This window comes from Eublepharis macularius, chromosome 5 (assembly GCF_028583425.1).
Source record: "Eublepharis macularius isolate TG4126 chromosome 5, MPM_Emac_v1.0, whole genome shotgun sequence".
Taxonomy (NCBI): domain Eukaryota; kingdom Metazoa; phylum Chordata; class Lepidosauria; order Squamata; family Eublepharidae; genus Eublepharis; species Eublepharis macularius.
This window is the reverse complement of record NC_072794.1, coordinates 110,459,589-110,481,766: the sequence shown is the minus strand read 5'-3', so window position 1 is coordinate 110,481,766 and position 22,178 is coordinate 110,459,589. Positions and strand designations below refer to the sequence as shown.

At 44.0% G+C, this 22,178-nt stretch overlaps 1 protein-coding gene across 1 annotated transcript in view; it reads left to right on the top strand.

Moving 5' to 3' along the window:
- Positions 1-5,622: 5,622 nt before the first annotated feature.
- TFEB (transcription factor EB) overlaps positions 5,623-22,178 on the top strand; it is an 84,767-nt gene continuing 68,211 nt past the window's right edge. Inside the window, exon 1 of the mRNA XM_054980053.1 lies at positions 5,623-5,833. The gene's annotated coding sequence lies outside the window, so the exon portion shown is untranslated. The remainder of the gene's footprint in view (positions 5,834-22,178) is intronic.

The window sequence follows — 22,178 nt, the reverse complement described above, 5'->3', positions numbered from 1 at the left end:
TTAAAATCATGTGCACTTAGTTCTGTGCAATTCATATATGATTTAATAACAACAACAACAACAACATTCGATTTATATACCACCCTTCAGGACAACTTAATGCCCACTCAGAGCAGTTTACAAAGTATGCCACTATTATCCCCACAACAAAACACCCTGTGAGGTGGGTGGGGCTGAGAGAGCTCCAGAGAGCTGTGACTAGCCCAAGGTCACCCAGCTGGCTTCAAGTGGAGGACTGGGGAATCAAACCCGGCACTCCAGATTAGAGTCCCACGCTCTTAACCACTACACCAAACTGGCTCTAAGAACAGAAAAACACAATATTTTCAAGAAGATAGTGAAACAAGGGTATTCTCAATTTTTTTTGGATCTGCTCTTGAAAGTGTTAAGTAGTGGTGGACAAAGTCACCCTGGGAAGGGTGAAGCATAAACTGTACTCCAATAACTTTTACATAGACAATGAAACTGTTGGGGTGTTAGTTTACTTCAATATACATCCACATTCTGGATGGGCTTGCACATTTGAATGGAAATCAGAATGTGCACCTCATCAAAAGCAATGCAGATGAATAGCATCTGAACATTATATTTGTGGTATCTTGATCCAGCAAGTAATGTATGCACTGGCTAGTATTTGCACATTTGCTTAGCTGGACTGCAAGCGGAAGAGGAGAAATTGGTGTTCTTAGCACATACATAAAGATAACATGATGATCTGCATTGTAATATTGCCACCTAGTGGGTTGTAGTCTGTTTTCCTGCTCATAAATCTGCATATATGCTAAAGATGGTGCTGATACTACAAAAACAGTAATTAAGGTGTAAAGAGAGGGCTCAAGGCCCAGCAAGTCATGCCCGGTTATCTGGAAACAGTGGCTTAATCCCAAATATATTTATTTCTTATCATGACAAGCGTAAATGACTGGGGAAGGCAATAGCAAACTACCCCGTAAAAAGTCTGCCAAGAAAATGTCATGATGTGACGTCCCCCCATGGGTCAGTAATGACTCAGTGCTTGCACAGGGGACTATCTTTACCTTTACCTATCATGACAAGCAGCCAGCTCAGGTTTTTGAAATGGCTGGTGTGTGTGTATGTTGGCTACAGTTATAAGGTGTGGAGAAAAAGGCATTCTCTTCATGTTGAGGGATACTTCCCTTTCTTCTTTATTACTGCATGTATTCTACAGCTGGGCCCAGGACCCACATTACAAGGATTCAAAAGAGGATCACATAGGTTATGATATAAGATACCAGTCCCAAATTACCCATATGCCTCTATATTGACATGCTCCTACAAATGGTGGGCTGGTAAATTATCTATGTGGCTTCTATGAATCTCTTCTGCAGTCCTACTCAATCATTTGAAACTTAGTGATTTAAACAATTCCACATTTGTAATTTGCCTCTCAGATGAAGGTTCTCCTCTCCTGCCATTTCAGTAAGCGATACTGAAGTTTTTACAGTTTATTATAGGCTTAGGTTTCCATTTGTGGATTTCAACAGAGACCTGTAGAAGCTACCACACCTGCTGATTAGAAATTTGGGTTTTTTTGGTATATGTAATGAATGATGTCCATGGCTAATGATTTGTTGAAAAAATCTGTTAGACCTGTTATCCATGCTGAAATTAGGAGACGTTCTATAACACCCTTAGAATTTACAACATGAAGCTTGCACACATCCAATAATTGTAAGCAGTGAAGGAACTCAGTGTACACTGGCTGAACTGAGATCCTGGCTTATTTGGTCACCATCATCTATTTGATTTTTCTGGGCTTTTTACTGAGGCATTGTAGTTTGATTATATATTGATATTATATTTTTAAACAGTGTATCATATTTTCATACAGTTTCATCAGCTACTCAAAATACACAAACCCTGTGTGCTCTGATGTTTGGACACAGGGACTATCACAATAGCAATGTACAGTTATATGGGCCAACCCCAGGTACCACACTGTTAGTTCCTTGAGTTGTACGCAGGACACTGCTGACTACTTGTGGAAGCTACAGTCCACTGACAGACTCCCACAGACAACCACCCTGAGACCTAAAGATGCAAAACTACTATACAGAAACATCCTGCTGTACACTAAAATGGACACAAGCCAGCAGGAATATTACCCATGATGATACTATAGCACAGCTGGCCCCAAAGTTTGTTACATTGTACTCATCCACAATTACTTCTGATCTGCAGGCAGCCTGCGTTTTTAGGTTAATAACACTGCCATTCGGCTCTATATATTCATGATTGATTTGGAGCTCTTATTATTTTTCAGCACTGGGACTTCAAAGGAAAGCTTCTGCATGAAATTGCCGAATTATAATTCAGCCAAAAGTATGGCTGTCTTAATAGAGATTTGAACAAAGATGGTGTTAGAGGAGGTGAAATACCACCAATTACAGCTATGACGAATGGGTGTTGTGCTTATTTTGTATATACCTGAGTTTTACATAGAAATGTTACAGACTATACTGCTTGCATTTCATGGCTCTTACAACCTCGTGTTCACCAGATTTCCCCCTTCCATACTCACATGTATTATCTGCCAACTGATTACATAGTTCATGCATCTGATGAAGTGGGCTGTGGCCCACAGCAGCTTTACATGACAGACAACTTAACATGTAGAGCTTCAGGAATGCAGGCTTTTGGATGGAGCACAGCAACTACTTAATGTGCATAGTGGGAGGAGGGTATGTAGCTAGTTTGCTCACTGTAACCTTGGTGAGCTGTGCAGCATGATGGCTGGACATTCCTGAAGGGGTAAAGGTGGCTTCTAGAAGCTCCTTTTCTCCAAGTGACTTCCTTATTACCAAGATAGGTAGCTGTGTTAGTCTGTCTGTAGCAGTAGAAAAGAGAAAGAATCCAGTAGCACTTATAAGACTAACCAAATTTGTGGTAGGGTATGAGCTTTTGTGAGTCACGGCTCACTTCTTCAGATGTCTGTCCTCATTACCAGTGTGATATAGTGGTCAGAGTGACAGACTAGGATCTGCGGGTCAAACTAGATGTTTACCACTCCCCCTAGTGCTATTTTGACACAGAGAAACAGCCTGGGGGGTGGGGGCTGGAACCTTTCCTCCCCTCATGTTGGCATTCCTGTCTAGTTTGACACTGAATCTCCCATCTGCCAGGAAAGCTCACTTGGTGACCTTAGGCCGGTCACACACACTCACCCTAGTCAACCTAACTGGGTGAGGGTCAAAGGAACAATCAAACCTCCTTGACCTCCCCACTGGGGAGAAAAGGGGGGTACAAATCAAAGTAATAAAATAATAAACATAAATTATTAGTGAAAGGCCCCACCTGAAGAAGCAATAGGCAAGCACCTCTTACATCAATGAGATGGAGGGAAGCCATTTTTTGTTGAAGAAATAAATGGGCACCAGGAAATCCACAGGTGGGTACTGTGTGGGGGAATCACTGTTCTAAGCCAAAGAAAGGTTTCCACTGTGTCAGTGACACCAAAGATAAATAACTTCTTTCCCCACCCTTTCACTTCATTATACATCATATTTTAATTTTGGAGATTTTTGTTAGTTTTTAATTTCACAGTCCATGCTTTTGGGCCTTTTATATTGGTAACACTTTCTGAGTGTGTAAGTCTAGTAATATAGTGATTATAAAAAAGGAATCTTTGTATAAAATATGTTTAAAAGTATCAATATATATAATTCTCAACATGGCCAAATCTGTGGATACTTAAATTCAGAGATTGGGATCATGACAGGACCGATCTTTCTCCAAACTGGAGGTTTGCAGAAAATTCTGAAGTCTTAAGTAAAAAGAAAGAGGGGGATAGAGATATTTCCAGGGTTGTTTCTGGCCTTTGAGGGGGGGACACATTGGGGCCAGATCTAGCAGCAACCAGCAGTGACTTAATACCACATGACTTGCCTGACTCACCCAGGAATGGCTGTTTGCTATGGCTCAAAAGCAGCCATTCTATGAAAGCCAGAGTGGTATACTGGTCAGAGTTTCATATTAGAATCTGGAAGACCTAGATTTGAATCCTCATCCTGCCTTGGAAACTCATTGGGTGCCCTTGGTCCAGGCACACACACTCAGCCTAACCTCTCATGGGGTTGTTGTGAGGATAAAATGGAGGCGAGGAGGCTGATGTAAGCCTCTTTTTCCCCATTGTGGAGAAGTGTAGGATATAAATGAACCAAACAATAAATATAGCTGAAATGCCTCCTGCAAGTCTTTGCAAGTCCCTGCTTGTCATCAATATATCTAATTATCAGCATCTATGTCTATGGATATTTGAATCCAGAGATTGGAGTCATGGTCAGACAAGGCAAATCCTTCTACTAACCATAAAAAAACCTATCAGGTTTGCAGATAAATCAGAAATCTAAACAAAAAAAATAAACAAATGGGGGGGGGGAGTTTAACACACGCACCCTCCCAAATACTAGAAGCCATACCTGTAGCTTTAAGAAACTGTTGTCCTCTGAGATGTAGCTATTCATTCATTGCTAGGCAACCACAATAGTAGTGCCAGTCTTCAGACCTTGGTTTCTGTCATTAAAAGTCAGGGCCCCTTTCCAGGACCATTTGGATGTTTGAGGAAGGACTCACCAGGGCCAGGCTTAGCAGCAACCACCAAATGACTTACTACCACCTAATTTGCATGTCTTACCCAATCCTGGATGCTTGCTACTGTTCAACAACAGCCACCACATGAAAGCCAGTGGGGTGTAGTGACCTTCGGCTGGTCACATTCTCAGCACAACCTACCTCATAAGGTTGTTGTGCAAACAAAGCAGAGAAGAATAATGCAAGCAGCTTTGGGTCCCCACTGGGGTGAAAGGCCCAATGAAGTAAATAAATAATATCATTGAAGATGGGGGGAAATAAATGGCAGGTTGGCTAGTGGGAAGGAGAGGAAGCAGGGGAAAGTGAGGATATAGGAGTTGCTAGGAGGAAGGAAAAATGAAACAGTAAGGGGACAGGGATACAGGGGAAAGCAATTTCCTACCAATTCCTTGTGTGTTCCACAACACAACCGGATCTGGTCTGGCAGCCAGCACCTTGTCACCTTGGCCCATCCTAGTGGCAGGCACCACACAACTGGGCCATAGTTTTCCCAAGCAGAGGCAGCCAGGGGTGGGGGGAGGGAAAGCTGAAGTGGAAGGACAGGAATAGGTGTTTGCTGATGTGTGGAAAAGAGAGAAGCTATATAGATGCTTTCAGGGAAGAGCAAGAGGAAATAGCAGGGGAGAGCATAAAGAGATGCTCCCCTCATGTCCTTGACGGTCCGTTGCTTGTCTCGCTTACTTTTTAAAAAGGCAATGTGCTGCGATTAACACTTTCTAAAGTTTTAAGAGATTTACTAGATTCTACAGTCTTGACAACAAGTTTAGAAAGGGAAAGAGGAAGCCCAAAAAGCGCAAAAGAGAAACAGCGAACACTGCAGTTCAGAGTACGATATCGACACTGCGCGCGCGTTTCTAACCCAACAGCTTACACTCTCCGCTTGAGACGAAGCTCTCGGAACTACATTTCCCAGCAGCCTGTACAGGCAAAGGAGAAGGGGTGTGGCTTGAAAGCGCGGAGTGCTGCCCTCTTTTGGGAACACCTAGGAAGTTGAAAAGGGAGAAGGTGACAGTCAATGAGGGGAGGGAGCGCTGTCTGCCGCGTAAAGGGCCTGGGGGGATAGAAGAACCCCGGACAACGGACAGGGGAGTAAGTGCGGCAAGTGGACTACCTGGTGACAAGAGACATCGCAGCGCCGAAGGGCGAAGCAAAGAGAAGTCGCCGAAGTTGAATCGAGTTTACCAAGTGGCTTCCCTCTGAGTGGTCTGACCTTCACGGGAGGGTAAGTACGGAGGCAGCGGGGACACTTGTTTACACACGGCCCGGGGGAAACGGCGCTGTCCCGAGCCAATGCTTAGAGGTCTTTTCTACGAAGAGCAGTGACTCCAGTTTCGCGGGTGAGAGAAAGGCTGGGCCGGTGCTCGACAAGCGAAACCCCGTCTAACCTTAAAGTAGCTTTAAGCGGAGCAGGTGGAGGAGGGCAAGGGGAGCGAAGGCATCGCGCAGGGACGGGGGCGAGGCAGTTCTCAGCATTAGGACGGGGCTGCGGTAGGGGGGGGAAAGACGTCAACCTCCAGAAGGGGGAGGGAGGGGGGAGCTGTCCGCAGGACTTCTGTTTGTTTGAAACATCGGGATGGAGTGGATGTGGAACTGTTGCGGGGGCAGGAATGGGAGAAATGCCGGGTCCTGATTTGGTCCTTCCCCATGGAATGTTAGAGCTCATAGGAGAGAAAAGGACGCCTTGCCTTGAAGCGCAGGGAACTCTCCGAAAACAGCAGCCAAGCGGCAAAACGGTTGGGAGGGCTGGAGCGAAAGAGGAGCGCGCTGGCCTTGTGAATGCCGCCGCCTCCCCCAGGCGGAGAGGGGAGCGGGAGGGGGCGCCCTTGTCTTGCCTCCCCCCCACACCCGGGTCTCAGCAGCGCCGCTGGGAGATTAGAGGGGAGGCGAGGAGGCTCTTATGTAACTGTTACTACAGAAAGTTCCGAGGCTGAGCTGGGCAGCGGGCGGGTCAAGCGGGGCTGCTGGGGTTCGCCGGCCGTCAGCTGTTTGCGCCCGTCGGGGCGGGGGCGGGGCGTCGCGTCGCGTCGCGTCTTGTTTATGGCCCCTCCGTCCTCACGTTTAGAACACGAGCCGAAGAAGGCGAGCCAGTGGCATTCGCCCGCTGCAGGACGGAAGTTCCTGGTGACCAGAGCGCCAAAGAGCCTCATTAGCTTTAATTAGCGATGATTACTGTTGACTGGAGTCTCGGGGCGCTCCCACGTGCCTGCCGCTGAAAGAGGGCGGAAAGAGATGCCGCTCGCCTTACCCAGCCGGCCCGCGGCGCTGTTTTGGAGTCGGGGTTGATATTCAGCACCCTGGGTGTAAGGACTGCAACACCACCGTCCTCTCTTTGGGCCTGGTACTTGCTCGCCGGCTGGGGTTGAAAAGGGACTGGTCTTTACAGAAGATAAGTTGGGGCATCAGCTCGCCACCCTAGCTGTAAGAGTAGCCTGACAGGAAGACGTTTAAGCCCATGAAGCTTCATTTCGCGTCTCTGGCAGGTTTCGTTTCTGGGTGTCATAGAGACGCAAAGGCACAGGAGCAGAGTTATAGTGAAAAAGCTGGCAATTCTAAGGAAAGAATCCAAGTAGGTGCAACTTTTTCACCTCTGCAATACTGTGATGCAACAAGTTGAATCTCCAGCGATTCTACATAACTGTTAAGTCATCTGTACAGACTTATGCAACCCAAACGCTTCTGCTGTTGCCAGAGTTTAGGATTCTAGGTTAATTATTCCATCTTTGTATTGGCCTTGATCCTGTGCCTTAACAGCTCGAGGTCCAGTGTGGTGTAGTGGTTAGTGTTGATCTAGGACTGAGGCACACTGGCTTGAATCCCCAGTTTGCAAAATAAGCTATTTGTGTGACCTTGAGCCATTTACTGTCATCCTGACCTACCTCAGAGGGTGCTTGTTATTGTGAGAATAAAATGGAGGAAGGGAAAATGATGATATAAGCTGGCTTGGATCCCCATTGGGGAGAAAAGTGAAGTGTTACTATATATCTACTATATAGCTATACCACTAGTACAGGTAAAGGAGGCATTGCCAGAGTCAAGGCTTAAGAGTTACACATCTTCTCCCCACTCGGGGTTTTGGTTTCTGTGTGTGTGTGTGTGTGTGTGTAACAGTGAGGGAGTATATATGAGATTCTGTCATTTAAGACAGAATGCTTATTCAGTGTAGTTTATCAGTTGTCACAATTTTTAGTGAGACTACAGTTATTGGATGTCCTTTTCTTTTCCCAACAAGAATTTGACATGTTTGTATTAGATCATATTACCTCTCCAGTTTTCACAATGAAACAACAACAACGAGTCAAGAAAGATTTTCCTGGGTAGTCAAGACTGGGGTAGCCTGTTTTTTTTAAACTGCCCCTGTGCCTTTAAAAGCAGCCCTTTAGGCAGAAATTAAGCCAATTAAACTTTTCTTGTGATGGATATAATGAGGGGGAAAGCTTTACCAGTTTAATTTCTGCCTCTTAGGCTGCTGTTGAAGGCACAGAAGCAAGGCCAGTACAAAAGTGGAATTCTTAACCTTAAAACATGTTTGTTGAATCCTGTAAACCACAGCAGCTGTGATAATGGCAGAAGTGTTCATGTTGTGTAATTCTCAAAATTCTGCAGACTACTACCCCCTCTTAATTATTTGAAGTGGTTTTAGAGGACTTTTTTTAACAGTTGCTTTATCATTCTGAGTCCTGGTAATTTTCTTCATGGTTCAAGGTAGAAAATGGAACAGATGGCAGATGTGTGGACATTCCTCTTCATGCTGTTAATTTCCTGTACCATATTTGTTTGGCTACATGTGTGGCTGCCTTCCCTGTCCGGGAAGGGGGGGTGGTCTGAGAGAGTCTGTGCAGACAGCTCCCTGCCTGCTTTTTCTTGACCTTCTTTCTGTTTACATTTGCTAGATATACTAATACAGGCGAGTGCAAGTAGATCTTGTAAATAATGAGAGCAGTTTGTCCTTTCTTCACAGCTCTGAGTTACATTGACCTGGTTCTGTGCTGTTGGCCAGAAGGATTCAAATGCAAGTCTAGGGGTTTTTAGGTCTGGATATTGATAGCATTTATACCCTGCCTTTCTTCCAAATGGAAATCCAAAGCGGCTTGTATTGTTTTCCTCTTCTTCATTTTATCCTCTGAAGGAGGTTAGGCTGAGAATGTGGTTCAAGGTCATCCAGTGGCTTCCATGGCAGGGTGCGGATTTGAACCTGGGTCTCCCAGATCCTAGTCCAATACTTTCACCTCGATGCTATACTGGTTCTCATATACAACATATATATTATGAATCATTTTTATTTTTTATATTATAACTGTATGGGGTTTCTTGGGCAGTCTCTGAGAAAGCTTCAAAGAAGATACTTTAGTTGTTTATTCAGTTTTTATACTGCTTCTCTTCAGTTAAGATCTCTGAGAGGTTCACAATGATTACAGCGGTTAAAAACAATAAAGCCAGTTTGGTGTTGTGGTTAGAAGCAACAGGATTCTAATCTGGAGAACCGGGTTTGATTCCCCACTCCTCCGCTTGAAGCCAGCTGGGTGACCTTGGGTCAGTCACAGCTCTTCCAGAGCTCTCTCAGCCCCACCCTCCTCATAGGGTGATTGTTGTGGGGATAATAATAACATACATTGTAAGCCACTCTGAGTGGCTGTTAAGTTGTTCTGAAGGGCGGTATATAAATCTAATGTTATAATACAAAAATATAATATTCAATAAAATCACAATAAAATAGCCTAATACAATAATTAAAAACCACTCTAGCCCCAGCCCCAGCCTATAAAACCCTGCAAACATAAAAATATGCAGGTAGATAAAAATTCACAGCAATTTCCTCTGCCTCACAAAAGAATGTTAGATAGCAAAGGCACACTGGAATGGTTCTGCCTTTCAAAGTTTCCAAATGCCAACAAGTCCTGCTGAGCACAAGTGCCTTCCAACAGTGCATTCCAAGGGAGGGCACCACAGTCATAAAGGCCCTCTTCCTGGTGGAAGAAAGTTGTGCCACTTCAGGCCTAGGAACCACCAGCAAGCCCTGCGAAGATGAATGAAGCTGGTATGGAGGTGTCATAATAGGAGAGGCGGGCCCGAAAGCAGGAGGGTTCCAGATTGTGAAGTGTTTTAAAGGTGGGAACCAACACTTTGAATTGGATCCAGAGATTAATTGGTAACCAGTGCAGCTGCTTCAAAATTGGTGTTATATGAACTGACCATAGTGACTCATTCAGCAGCCTAGCAGCCACATTCTGCATCACATCCCACATTCTGCACCATCTGAAGTCTCCAGAGAGTCTTCAAGGGTGGCTCCATGTAGAGCAAATTGCAGTAGTCTAAACTAAAGGTGACCGTTGCATGGATCAGTGTGGCAAGATCAGATTGAGATCAAAATGGAGAAAGTTGTTTGGCCTGGCGAAGATGGAAAAATGCTGTTTTAGCCACCGTGGACACCTGTTTGTCCATGGAAAGCTTAGAATCAAGTTGCACCCCCAAACTCTTCACTGACTCTGCAGCAGAAAGCTGGGCTCTGTCAAGTAATGAGAGTGACAAATTCCCCACAGCCAAAGTCCTTCCCAGCCACAGGATTTAACTTCAGTCAGCTACCCCTCAGCCGCTCCACTGCAGCATCCAGGCACTGGGCCAAGGAGGAGATACCTAGTTCTGGTTGCTTATTTGGAAGAAGGTAAAATTGGGTGTCATCAGCATATTGATGGTATCCAACCCCAAACCTCCTAACAACATCTGCTAGAGGGTGCATATATATATTAAAAACCATAGATGACAAGATCAATCCTGCATGACCCCACAGGGTAGTTCCCATCAGGATGAACTCTCATCCTCAATGACCACTCTCATTGAGCATTCCTGAAGGAAAGAGGCAAACCCTCGTAAGGCAGTATCTCTTACCCCCAGTAAGGCTAGGCGGTTGACGAGGATCAAATGGTCAACTTTGTCAAACCTTGCCCACAGATCTGATAAAATCAGCAGTGCACAGCTGTCCTTATCTAGCTGAAGCTGGGTGTCATCAACCAGAGCTGTTAAAGCAGCTTCAGTTCCAAAGCCCAGCCTGAAACCAGACTGGAATGGATCAAGAGGAGATGTATCATTCAAAAGAGGTTGGCCAACGTCCTCTCAATGACCTTACACAGGAAAGGCAAATTTGACACAGGGCGGTAATTTGCCAGCTCCCCTTTCTCCAAAGAAGGCTTTTCCAACAGAGGTCTCACTGTGTCTCCTAGAGGGAACTAGGAAATTGGCCTGATGGAAGGTGAAGGCAACCCTGTGCAAGCTGTGAGGTTACTGACCCATGGGGGACGTTGCATCATGACATTTTCTTGGCAGACTTTTTGTTATGGGGTGGTTTGCCATTGCCTTCCCCAGACATCTACACTTTACCCCCAGGAAACTGGGTACTCATTTTACTGACCTTAGAAGGATGGAAGGCTGAGTCAACCTTGAGCTGGCTGTTGAAACCTGGCGTCCGCCAGGATCGAACTCAGGTCGTCGTGAGCAGAGCTTAGGCTGCAGTACTGCAGCTTACCACTCTGCACCACGGGGCTCATCAACTTGACAGGAGAGAATAGTTAATAATTGCTTACAAAGGGCTTCCGACCACATTAGAACAAGATTTAATTAGCCAAGAGGGGCCAGGATCCAACAAGCTGGTGGTAGGCCTTAAAGCCATCAGGGTTCTGTCAACATCTACGGGGGTAAGCTGCTGATATGCTACTAGGATTGCCAGGTCCCCTTATCCTCCTGATGGGAGGGGGAGACCTGACACTTCTTTTTTTGAAGCCCTTCCATGGTGGTGCAGTGGCGTCATTTCTGGGAAGTGATGTCATTGCACAGGGCACGGGTGTGCTCCCACGTCTCATAGCGGGCTGATTTGGGGCCCAAATTGGCCCTCTGCAAAGTGCAAAAGCGCTCCCAGGGAAGCATGATGATGGCAGTCCACGAAGTGATATTGTCACGCTGCCCCAGGAGTGTGCCCAGGAGGCCTGTTCCCCTGACGTTCCCTCCCACAGGCCAGGTGAGTGGTGATGGATCCTCTGCCCCTATCGGGCATCCAAGCAGCCCTATATGTTACTAGCAACAAACTTGAATAGTCTTGCTGGATCGGATAAGGCCAATGTTCTGGCCCATCCAGCATATTGTTTCCCACAGTGGCCAACCACATGTTGGCCAACCACATGAATTTCAATTCTGCATTATTAAGAATTGTATAAAAGTGAGGTGTCATTAGGTGTGGCTTTTTCCATGATTGTGCTTCTGTGGCCAGAATTCTTGTACCTTTGAAGCAATCAAGATGAACAACGTGTAGAAGAAGGTAGTTGTATACAATTTTAAACAGTGACTTTTCCTCATGTGAAGGTCAGCAAAAATAGCAGGAAATACTGCTGGTGTGAACATTCGTTTAGGGAGCTTTCATACAAGTTTTTAAAAGAACACTTTGAATTTTGTGCTTAATGAGAATGTAAAAGACTGTAAGAAGTCGAAAATGCCACTCTCTGTGCTACACGGGCTATATATTCGAGTGTGTACATAAAAACACATACACATACTGTGTAAGAGTGGTTCAAAGGCACTAAGTCATGTGAGATGATGCAGGAACCCAGCCAGGATCTGCCAATGTTAGAAATCTAGATGCATCTTGAACCCATAAAAGCCATGAAAGCAGCTGTACAAACACATATTATAGAGGTATCTGTTCATTCTCTCTTATTAGCAGGAGGCAGGGGAAAATACATGTATGTGAGGTGACTAATTAGCAGAAAGCATGTGACTGAGGCAACCATTCATTCCGACCTACTGTGGCAGAGGGGGTGGGAGATTAATGTAGATGCTGAGTCATTGAGTGAAGTGTGATTGTTAAAGCCTCATTTGATGTTGTAAAATACAAATTTTCAGTGTCCAGGAATATATTGTTAATTCTGAAACGTCTGACCCTGCAGCCCTGTCTCCATTTTTATGTAGTCACACACAGAATAAGTCAGTAGTGCCTGCTTTATTCGCTGGGGCTATGAGGGCTGCCATATTGTTCCTTGATTTCATGTACATAGCAAATCAAATATTTGATGCTGATCAGAGTCTTGCAACCATTTTGCCCTGGGAAGGTTTAGGGTGGACGGGGGCTAGGATTACAGTGTTCTGACAATGAAGTGCATTGAGCACACCTTTGCAATGGCAAGTGGGACATTTTCCCCCAAGGTCTGATCATGTAAAACAATTATATTAAAATAATGCTCTTTGTTCCAGAAGATCACAGTTCCATAAAATACAATGGTGGCTGTTTCATTTCAGAGTATCCCAGATCTGTGGCATATGAAACAGTCAACATTGTTTCATGATATCTGAAAATTTGATAGGCAGACCTAGTATATGTAGATACTTAACTGCTGCACTGTATCAGGGATGTTTTCCAACTGATGTTGGACTGCCCAGTGCCAGGAATCACTCTCATCAGCAGGAAGTGGCAGGAGGGTGTGAATCTAGGTTTTTTTCCTTTCCACATGCCTTTGTTTTCAGTCTGTAGCAGTCCCCAGCATGTACAACTGGGCCTTATTTCCCTTTCCCTAGGATTAATGGGACAAACCTATGTTGCTCTCTAGAAAGGGGGCACAGAGAGTGTTTTGCTATCTTCTGGGCATGGAGTAAGGGTCACTGGGTGTGTGGGAGGAACGTATTTGTGAGTTTCTCTAGATGACCCTAGAGGTCACTTCCAACCCTATGATTCTATGCTTCTGTGAAATCCTCTTGATATGCTATATTGTTGAAGGCTTTCACCACCGGAGAACGTTAGTTGTTGAGGATTTTCCAGGCTGCCAAGACCACGGCCAAACAGCCCGGAAAATCCACAACAACTAACCTCTTGATATGCTTTCCAAAGGCTAAAGAGATATATTAACTGTGTTTGTGTGAACTGTACAGTCATGGACTTTAACTTTAATGGTACAGAATCTTGAACAAAGTATGCTTGAGAATTTGCTTTTTAGTTATGTAAACATGTATTGTTCCTTACTGTTTCAGCATTGTTCTCATAGTCCCAACCTTGAGAATGATAGTTTATAAATAAATGGCTTTATGCCCAGACTAAATCTTAGAATGACCTGAACAAGCAGAACACAGTTTGAAACAAGTATTCTTTGGGATAGTGTCATTCTATATTCTGACTGACTTGTCTTACGCCTTTAGAGGAAATGAATTAGTTTAATAAAAGTCATGCAAGGTTTCTGTAGCCATACCCATATACCCCTGAATCTCTCAGATGTTATCTTTTCTGAAAATGCTTGGTAGGAATCTTAGAAACTGCATTTTATCTTTTAAATTTAAGATAGATAGCACAAAGAATGACATATATGTTTTTTATTTCTAGTTTCATTAATATATGCTAGTTTTTTAATATTATGATTCTTTTTTATTTAATTATTTCAAGAATGATTAGACTGATTTTAAATAAAGCCCTTAAAAGATAACATTGAGTGATTTTTGGCTGGGATATAAGCTTTTCACTTGGCACCTGAAGAAATGAGTGTGATAAAACTTCATAGCAGTACCTGTTGATGGCAGTAAGCAGTGTTAGCAAAACATTGAACACAGCAGGGTGCACAAGACAATGAGCCACAACAAAAATGTATCTTCTGGCAAAAGCCCTTCTTTCTCACTTTTCTTCTCTAAACTGGTGGGAAATCTGGTGGTCTTTTATCATTATGGTTGCGCCTAACTGGAACAGAGATTTCAGAAACAAGGAACTCTGTGAAGCTGAGTACCCTTGCCTGAAGTATTGGGTAGCTGTTATTACTCAATTGGCAGATAGGTAACCCGTCTGATACCTGGCATGAGATGATGGCAGTCTGCCTTATAAGAGTATTTCAGTTTGGCAGTGCTTTGGAATTCTGTGATATATCATAGATGCTGACTTAATACCTATGGGTTCCTTGTGACAGATAGATAACAAATGGGTGCTTAGTGTGTATCACTCACTCACTCTCATCTGGAAAGGCCCTAGAATACTTTTAGGGGTAGAAATAGCTGTTTTAAAAAGACTGCATGTGAGAGCTATGAGATGCATCATTTTCACCTACTTTGTATACAGCGAGGTCTTGCTACTATGATACTATTGCAGTGATTCAGACACAAAACTCCTCTGGAGTGTTCTATCATGGCAGGGGTCTCTCTCGTGCTGCAGTTGCATGAACTATATGAACCTTAAATAACTGATGTTGTGCGGGCTTTGGTGCAGCCTTCCTGGCCTTTGTTCATAATGGCATTAGCTGAGTTTTCCAGAGTTGCCTAGCAGCTACAGCTGTGTGGAGTATGTTTGGCAAGAAGCCTGTTGGGTAAACTGCTGACTGAGACACGAACGTTGTGTTTTGAAGTAAATGACTCTAAGCCTTGTAAGGTGCTGCAGCAGGAGTACGAGAGAGATAGGCTGTGGCAGGACAAGCTTTCTGTTAGGTGAGGCTTTTTCATTGTTTATTAATGCAGTAGTTAAGGCATCACTGATACATGTTGCTGCGGATGAAGGGGGGATTTTATGTGGGCCTCCCAATTATGATAGCATTCAATATGAATTAGAGAGCCCACACTAGGAGCTCCATCTGAGGTCCACCATAGATAAGCCACTCAAATGCTTGATTACACAATCAAGATTTGGAGGTTATCGCAGGAATTTTATCCTGAGACAATAAAACTCTTGTTTACCTGAACAAGGAATTTCAGGGTGTGTTAGACACACCTCCTGTTTGATGATCTTGGATCCTAACAGGCCAGTGAGGGCCTCTTCACCTGTTTAAAAGGGTACTGACAAATATTTCTGCCCTTCTGCTGTCTACTGTTACTTATAATTTGTAAAAAGGGAACTTACACATCTCCCCTGTGAGGAAATCGGTTGGCTGCAGATGCAGGTGGACCATATTTATCTCCCCAGGGGGAGCTATCATTGGACTTCCCCTACAGTGAAACAGAGGTGAGCAAAATATCTTTGATGACTAAGGTCATAGGAGTATATCATGGCCTCCCAACTATTAAATGAAAAGCAGCCATGAGAGGCTGGTCATTTGTTCACAGTGAGTGATACTTAACCTTTTTCTTTTGTACTATTTTGCTAAAAGTGGAAAAGCTTTTCCGATGGGCAGTTTTGATGAAAAAACAGCCCATGAAGAAAGGGCTGAGTGTTCCCCTTCTACCACTACCCTGTTAAATTTGCAACTTACTGGGGCTGCTTTTTATTACCCAAACAAAACTATATCTGAGGTATGTGCTATGTGTACGGTTGCCAATCTCCAGGTAGAACCTGAAAATTTCCCAGAACTAGTCCCCAGACAATAGAGATCAGTTCCCATGGAGAAAATTGCTACTTGGGAGGATGGGTGGTCTCTCCCATTCTTAGACCCCATCACCCCCAGGCTCTACCCCCAAATCTCAGGAAATTTCCAACCCAGACTTGGCAACCGTAGCCACATTATATTTCGTTTGGCCTTTAGTTTCCCAGTAGTTAATTTTTATTTTGGTACTTTTTCAACATGCTCAGTGTTTTACAACGTACTGGTGAGACAAGCTGATTGGAGAGACCAACTGGGCTGAGTCTACCCATTGATACTCATAGCTGAGTAGGCATTTGAACATGAGTTTCCCACATCTAATCCAGCACTATAGTTACTGCACATTTGGGGCTTCCTAAATATTGCATATACTGTTGTCTGATCTTCTGATCAACACAATAATACAGTATCCGATCAGGACAAAATAAAGAAAAGATGGAAACAATACAATGAAGAACTATAAAGTAGTCATGAAAGGATGATAGATTCCTTTAAAGAAGAATCTTTCAGAGAAAGGCCTACAGTTTTAGAAAGTGAAGTGAAAGCTGCACTTAAAGCAATTGGGAAAAACAAATCACTGGGAGTAGATCGTAAACCAATAGAGCTATTTCAAGCTACAAAAACTGAGTCCATCAAAATCTTAACAAGAATAATGGAAGACAAAACAATGTCCCACGGACTGGAAACGCTCAATCTACATTCCACTTCTGAAAGAAGGGGAAGCTAAAGAGTATAGCTACTACCAGACTATCACATTAATTTTCCATGCAGGCAAAGTGATGCTCAAGATTCTACAGCAAAGACTCTAACCATATATGGAATGAAAAATGCCAGATGTTCAAGCTGGATTTAGAAAAGGAAGAGGCACTAGAGATCATATTGCAAATTTAGGATGGTTAATGGAGCAGAAGTAAATCCACCTGCGTTTTATAGATTACAGCAAAGCTGTCAAGTATTTGGTTCATTAAAAGCTATGGATAGTGTTAAAAGAAATGAGGGTGCCATAACATCTGATTGTGTTGATGGGCAACCTCTACTCCAGACAAGAGGCTACTGTTAGGACAGAATATGGGGAAACAGAATGGTTTCCAGTGTTCAAACTATATGCAGAACATCTCATAAGGAAAGATGGATTACATTTAGATGAAGATGGAGAGAAAATTGTTGAAAAGAACATTAATAATTTGAAATCTACAGATGATACCACATTACTGGCAGAAAACAGTAAGGACTTGAAAAGACTATTGATGAAGGTTAAGGGAGAAAGTCCCAAAGCAGGATTACCGCTGAACATCAAGAAGTCAAAAGTAATGACTACTAAGGAATTACACAATCTTAAATTTGATAATGAAGAAATTGAAATTGTTCAAAATCTTTTATTCCCTGGCTCAGTCAACAACTGAAAGTGAAACTGCAACCAAATTCTTTTATTCCTGGCTCAATCATCATCAATTGAAAGGTAAACTGTAACCAAGAAATATGAAGTAGATTGAGGCTTGGAAGGGCAGCCATGAAGGAACTAGAAGAGATCCTTAAGGATAAGAATGTGTTGCTGGGGACCAAGATTAAGATAATTCATACTATATTCTCTATTACTATGTGTGGATGTAGGGTTGCCAGTTCCCTTCACTGTCCCAGCAGGAAATCGGACGCTGGCTCATACCTCCCTCCTTCCCCTCTTCTTCCTCTCTCGCATGCACATTGGACGCACACGCTCCCAGCTGGCATGATGACATCACTTCTGGGAAGTGACGTCATCACACAGGTTAGAGGGCGGCCTGGGAGCGCTCCCACACTTGCCAAAGGACTGACTCCCCCCTGTCCGCAGGCCCAATTCAGCTGAAATGGGCCCGCTGTTGGGCGCAGGAATGTGTTGCACCACCTGGGGGTGCACTGTACCACTGGGGGCCACCCTGGGGGGCACGCCCCCTGCTGGCCCGGTAAGTGGGGGCAGGGGTTGGAGGTGGGAGCAGGGAATCCCCCTCCCTGGGCAGGGGAACGGCAAACCTATATGGATGTAAAAGTTGGACAGTGAAGCTGACAGGAATAAAGTTGATTTATTTGAAATGTGGTGCTGGAGGAAAGTTTTATGAATACCATTGACAGCCAAAAAGACTAATAAGTGGGTTCGAGATCAATTCAAACCTGAATTTTCCTTAGAAGCTAAAATAACAAAACTGATGCTATCATACTTTAGTCACATCGTGAGAAGACAAGACTTACTGGAAAAGACAATAATGCTAGGAAAAGTGAAAGGCAGTAGGAAAAGAGGAAGATCCAAATTGAGATATTTTGACTCAATAAAGGAAGCCATGGCCTTCAGTTTGCAAAATTTGAGCAAAGCTGTTAATGATAGACAGTACATTTTGGAGATCATTAATTCATAGGTCTGCTATAAATCAGAAGCAACTTGATGGCACATAACACCCCCCTCCCTGAGAGTGTTACAAAGGTAACTTGACTCACACCAGGTATAGGCACTAGCTTAAGTTTAAGCCAAAACCAATGAACCACATAGGTATGAAGAATATTTTACTTTGTTAAAATTGCATATGAAAGGTTATATTTGGAAAGTATGCAAAAAGAATAGATAAAACAATATACCTGCACTTATACTTACTAGCAGAGGCTTGGCCAATCTAATCCCTGATGGTAACTTGCAGCTATCACACAATAGTCTTAGCATTCAAATTCAAAGTCCAAGGCATCACATCAAGTTGTAATCCTGAGGTGTAACTGAGGCAGAGTCTAAAGGAATAAAAGGCCGACAACATGAGGCCTAAGCCAAATGCTAAGAGTGACAAAAGCAAACTTCTTTATTCCATTTTTATGTGCACAGGCCTAGCTCAGAGAGAGCTGATTGACCAATTGGTGCTTTGGAGTGACATGCGGTGATGATGTTCTGCAGTTACATCAGTATATCTTTATACCTCCAGGAGCACATACGTCTTCCCATGTAAACACAGCTGGATAGATAAACTTAATTAGCCAGGGTGCTTCAGCCTTGCCTCTCCATTGGCTTTGGAGACTTCTCTCTCAGTACCAGCAACTGTGTTAGAAAATGGCGTGGTCATTCTCATGCTGGCAGAGCTTACCCATATGCTACTGGCAGGGCCAGTAGGCCTATATTCTTGTGGCTAAAAAGACCAGTTTATCTGTACTGATGGGGTTGTGGAAGTTTAATTTTTAATATTAAGACACTGCCCAAAAGATTTACAGTACCACCATAAGCACTGTTACAGCCTTCTAAGCCCATTGAAGGCTTAGCATGGTGTAACTCTACTTAGAATGACTCTCGGTTACAGCATTTGCTTGAAGTTCTATATAGCACTTCAGTTGGCAGAGCTCGGACAAGAACACAAGCTTCCTGTGTGGCAGTGCAATCCACTGCACTGTACTTCTTGGTTGCACATACTGGGGGGTTTCTGGCCTCGTAAGGCTGTTCAACACAGAAAGTGCAAGAGAGCTGGTTGGCTGGCGGTGATTTCCTGAGCATGAGTCACTTTTGAGTTTTGGTGGCTGCTTCTAGATAAGATCCCAGTGTGCTTTGGTTTTGTGTTGGGAAATTCAAGGGGAACTTTACAACTTCACTTACTGCTTTTTAGTGTCCTTAAACATTTTTTTAAAAAAAAATTGGCTTTGAGACAAAAATAAATGCTTGCAGGGGAGCAAGTAGGGTTGCCAGCCTCCAGGGAGTGGTTGGAGATCTCCCAGAATTACAACTGGTCTCCAGGCCACAAAGATCAGTTCACCTGGAGAAAATGGCTACTTTGGGGGGTGGGGTCTATGGAATTATGCCATGCCAAGGTCCTTTCCCTCCCCAAACCCCACTTTCTCCAGGTTTTTCCAGGTTTCACCCCCCAGATCTCCAGGAATCTCCCAACTTGGAGCTGGCAACCCTAGGAGCAAGTGAGCTGAGTCTCACGACTGGGATGGGTTGAAATTTAGGCAGGCAGCATTAATGTACATAGAAGAAGACTAACCTTCATGTGGAGAAGCTGTTTCATCAGATGATAAGAATCCACATGCTTGAGATGCTGCTACAATTCTTGGAAAACTTTAGTAAAATAATCCAGACAGGCTAAATGATGTGTGTACACACACTGCAGGTGCACAAATTATGAGAGAGTTGGATCTGGATGAAAAATTATTGTTGACAAAATATATGGTGATCAGCTAGACTAAAGGTAGAACTTCACAGAACAAAGACAAAGAAAAACTTTCCCTTTCCTCATTCCCAACGTTGCAAGTAACTCTGATGAGGGACGCTGTTCTCCTTGCCTCCAGTTTATCCTCACAATAACCCTGTGACTTGTCCAAGGTTACCTAGTGAGCTTCCATTGCAAAGTGGGGATTTGAACCTGGGTTTCCCAGATCCTAGACTGACTCTGTGATCACTACACCACCCTGGCTCTTTTTTCAACTTTTAACGGCAGGGATCTTGGCTAACCTAGCATAATGAGAAGATCTTGCCTTCCCTATCCATAATGCATAGGAAGATTGTTAGGAAGATTCCTAACAGGATATAAGGAGATATTTAGAAACTTCAGTTGGTCCATAATGCTGCTACCAGTTTGTTGAAGGCTGGATATAGGGATTATAGCACTTCTGTGCTGAAAGATCTGCACTGGCTGCCCATTTGTTTCTGGGAGCAAATCAGATAGTCCTTATTAGAGGTGGACTGGAAAACAGACCAAAATTTTGCACAGACCTGGCTGGTTCAGTGTTTGCAAACTGGTGGGTCATGGGAGGCCCGTTTTCCACATACCCATAGACTTTTCACCAGTCCATAGGTCCGTGGTCTGTTAAAGCCTCTTGGCGCTGCTGGTAAGTGGTGCCAGGAGTACTTTAACATTTAAATCCCCCCGGTAAGTGGTGCCAGGAGTACTTTAACATTTAAATCCCCTGTTAAAGCCTCTTGGAGCTGCTGGTAAGTGGTGCCAGGAGTACTTTAACATTTAAATCCCCCCTTGCTCCAGCTGACTAGTGGCCCACCAGTCAGCTGGAGCAGGGGGGGTTAGAACACTCCGTGGGCCAGCTGGAGTTTAAAGGGCCATTTCCATGCTGCGCAAGCGGCAGTGAATGGGGCCTTTAAACACCAGTTGGCCCATGGAGGGAGGATCTCCTCCTCTGTGGGCCAGCTGGCGTTTAAAGGGCTATTTCCCTGCTGCTTAAGCTGCTGGCAAGCTGACTGGAGCTGTGGGGGGGGGGGTTAGAGCGCTCCCAGCACCGCTGGCAAGCAGTGCTGGGAGCGCCTTAACATTTAAATCCCCCCTTGCTCCAGCTTGATCAAGGTTGGGGGTTAAAGGCCTGACGAACTGGTTGGTTCACGAACTGGGCTGGACCATGATACTCCATGGACCCATGGCCCATGGGTTTTTCCTGGTCTGTGCCCACTTCTAGTCCTTATGTTTCAAGGATCTCATGTCTTGAGAGATGGGGTGCTTGAAAGATTGCACCCCCTCATGCTATCTAGCCCACCGGAGAAGTTCCTCTTCCCGCTTTCTGTGCTCCCACTGCAAAGATGAGGTAGGTGGTGACCACAGACAGGGTTTTTGCAGCAGTGGCACATTGCCTTTGGAATGCTCTTTTCCTTGAGATTTTCTTGGTGCCTACTTTAGGCATCAGGCCAAAGTATTTCTTTTTATCCAGAATTTTAGTTGAAGAATTTCATTTGATTCTATGGTATGGTTCTAGCTTAAGTGCTATTTTATGGATACCATTTTAGCAATATTGATAATCTTATAGATTTTAAAATTATTTTATTGTATTTGCTTAGTGAGTTGCTTCAAACAAGTCTCTGGAGAGGCTGCACTTGAATTTTCTAAATAAATAAAGGGATATCTGCCATTTATTATTATTTGATTCACAGGCTGAAGATTTTTGTTCCACTTGGGGACTTCTGAAGGGCTCATCATTCTAATGTGTGCAATATTAGTGCACTGCAGAAAACATAAAGATCCCATGCACCCCCTGCCCCAGATCAACAGCATTTTAAGTTAGGAAGCAGTCCCTGAATTTCAGGGCAAGACAGCATTAGCTTGTTTCTTGGAGAAAAGGGTTTCTGCTGATGTTATATGTTCAGCACTGTGTTCTATAATCTAAGCTTCAACCCCACTATGTAGATCCCATTTGAGAATTACTGTGAAGGATGTTGATTTCTTGCTTAAGCACCAGGAAGTACTGTTTTGGAGAAGAGAAACAAAAACAGAGGTTAAAAAAATAGGAGAGGGTAGAACCTTCCGCCCTCCTCTTTTAAGCTGTAAAGAG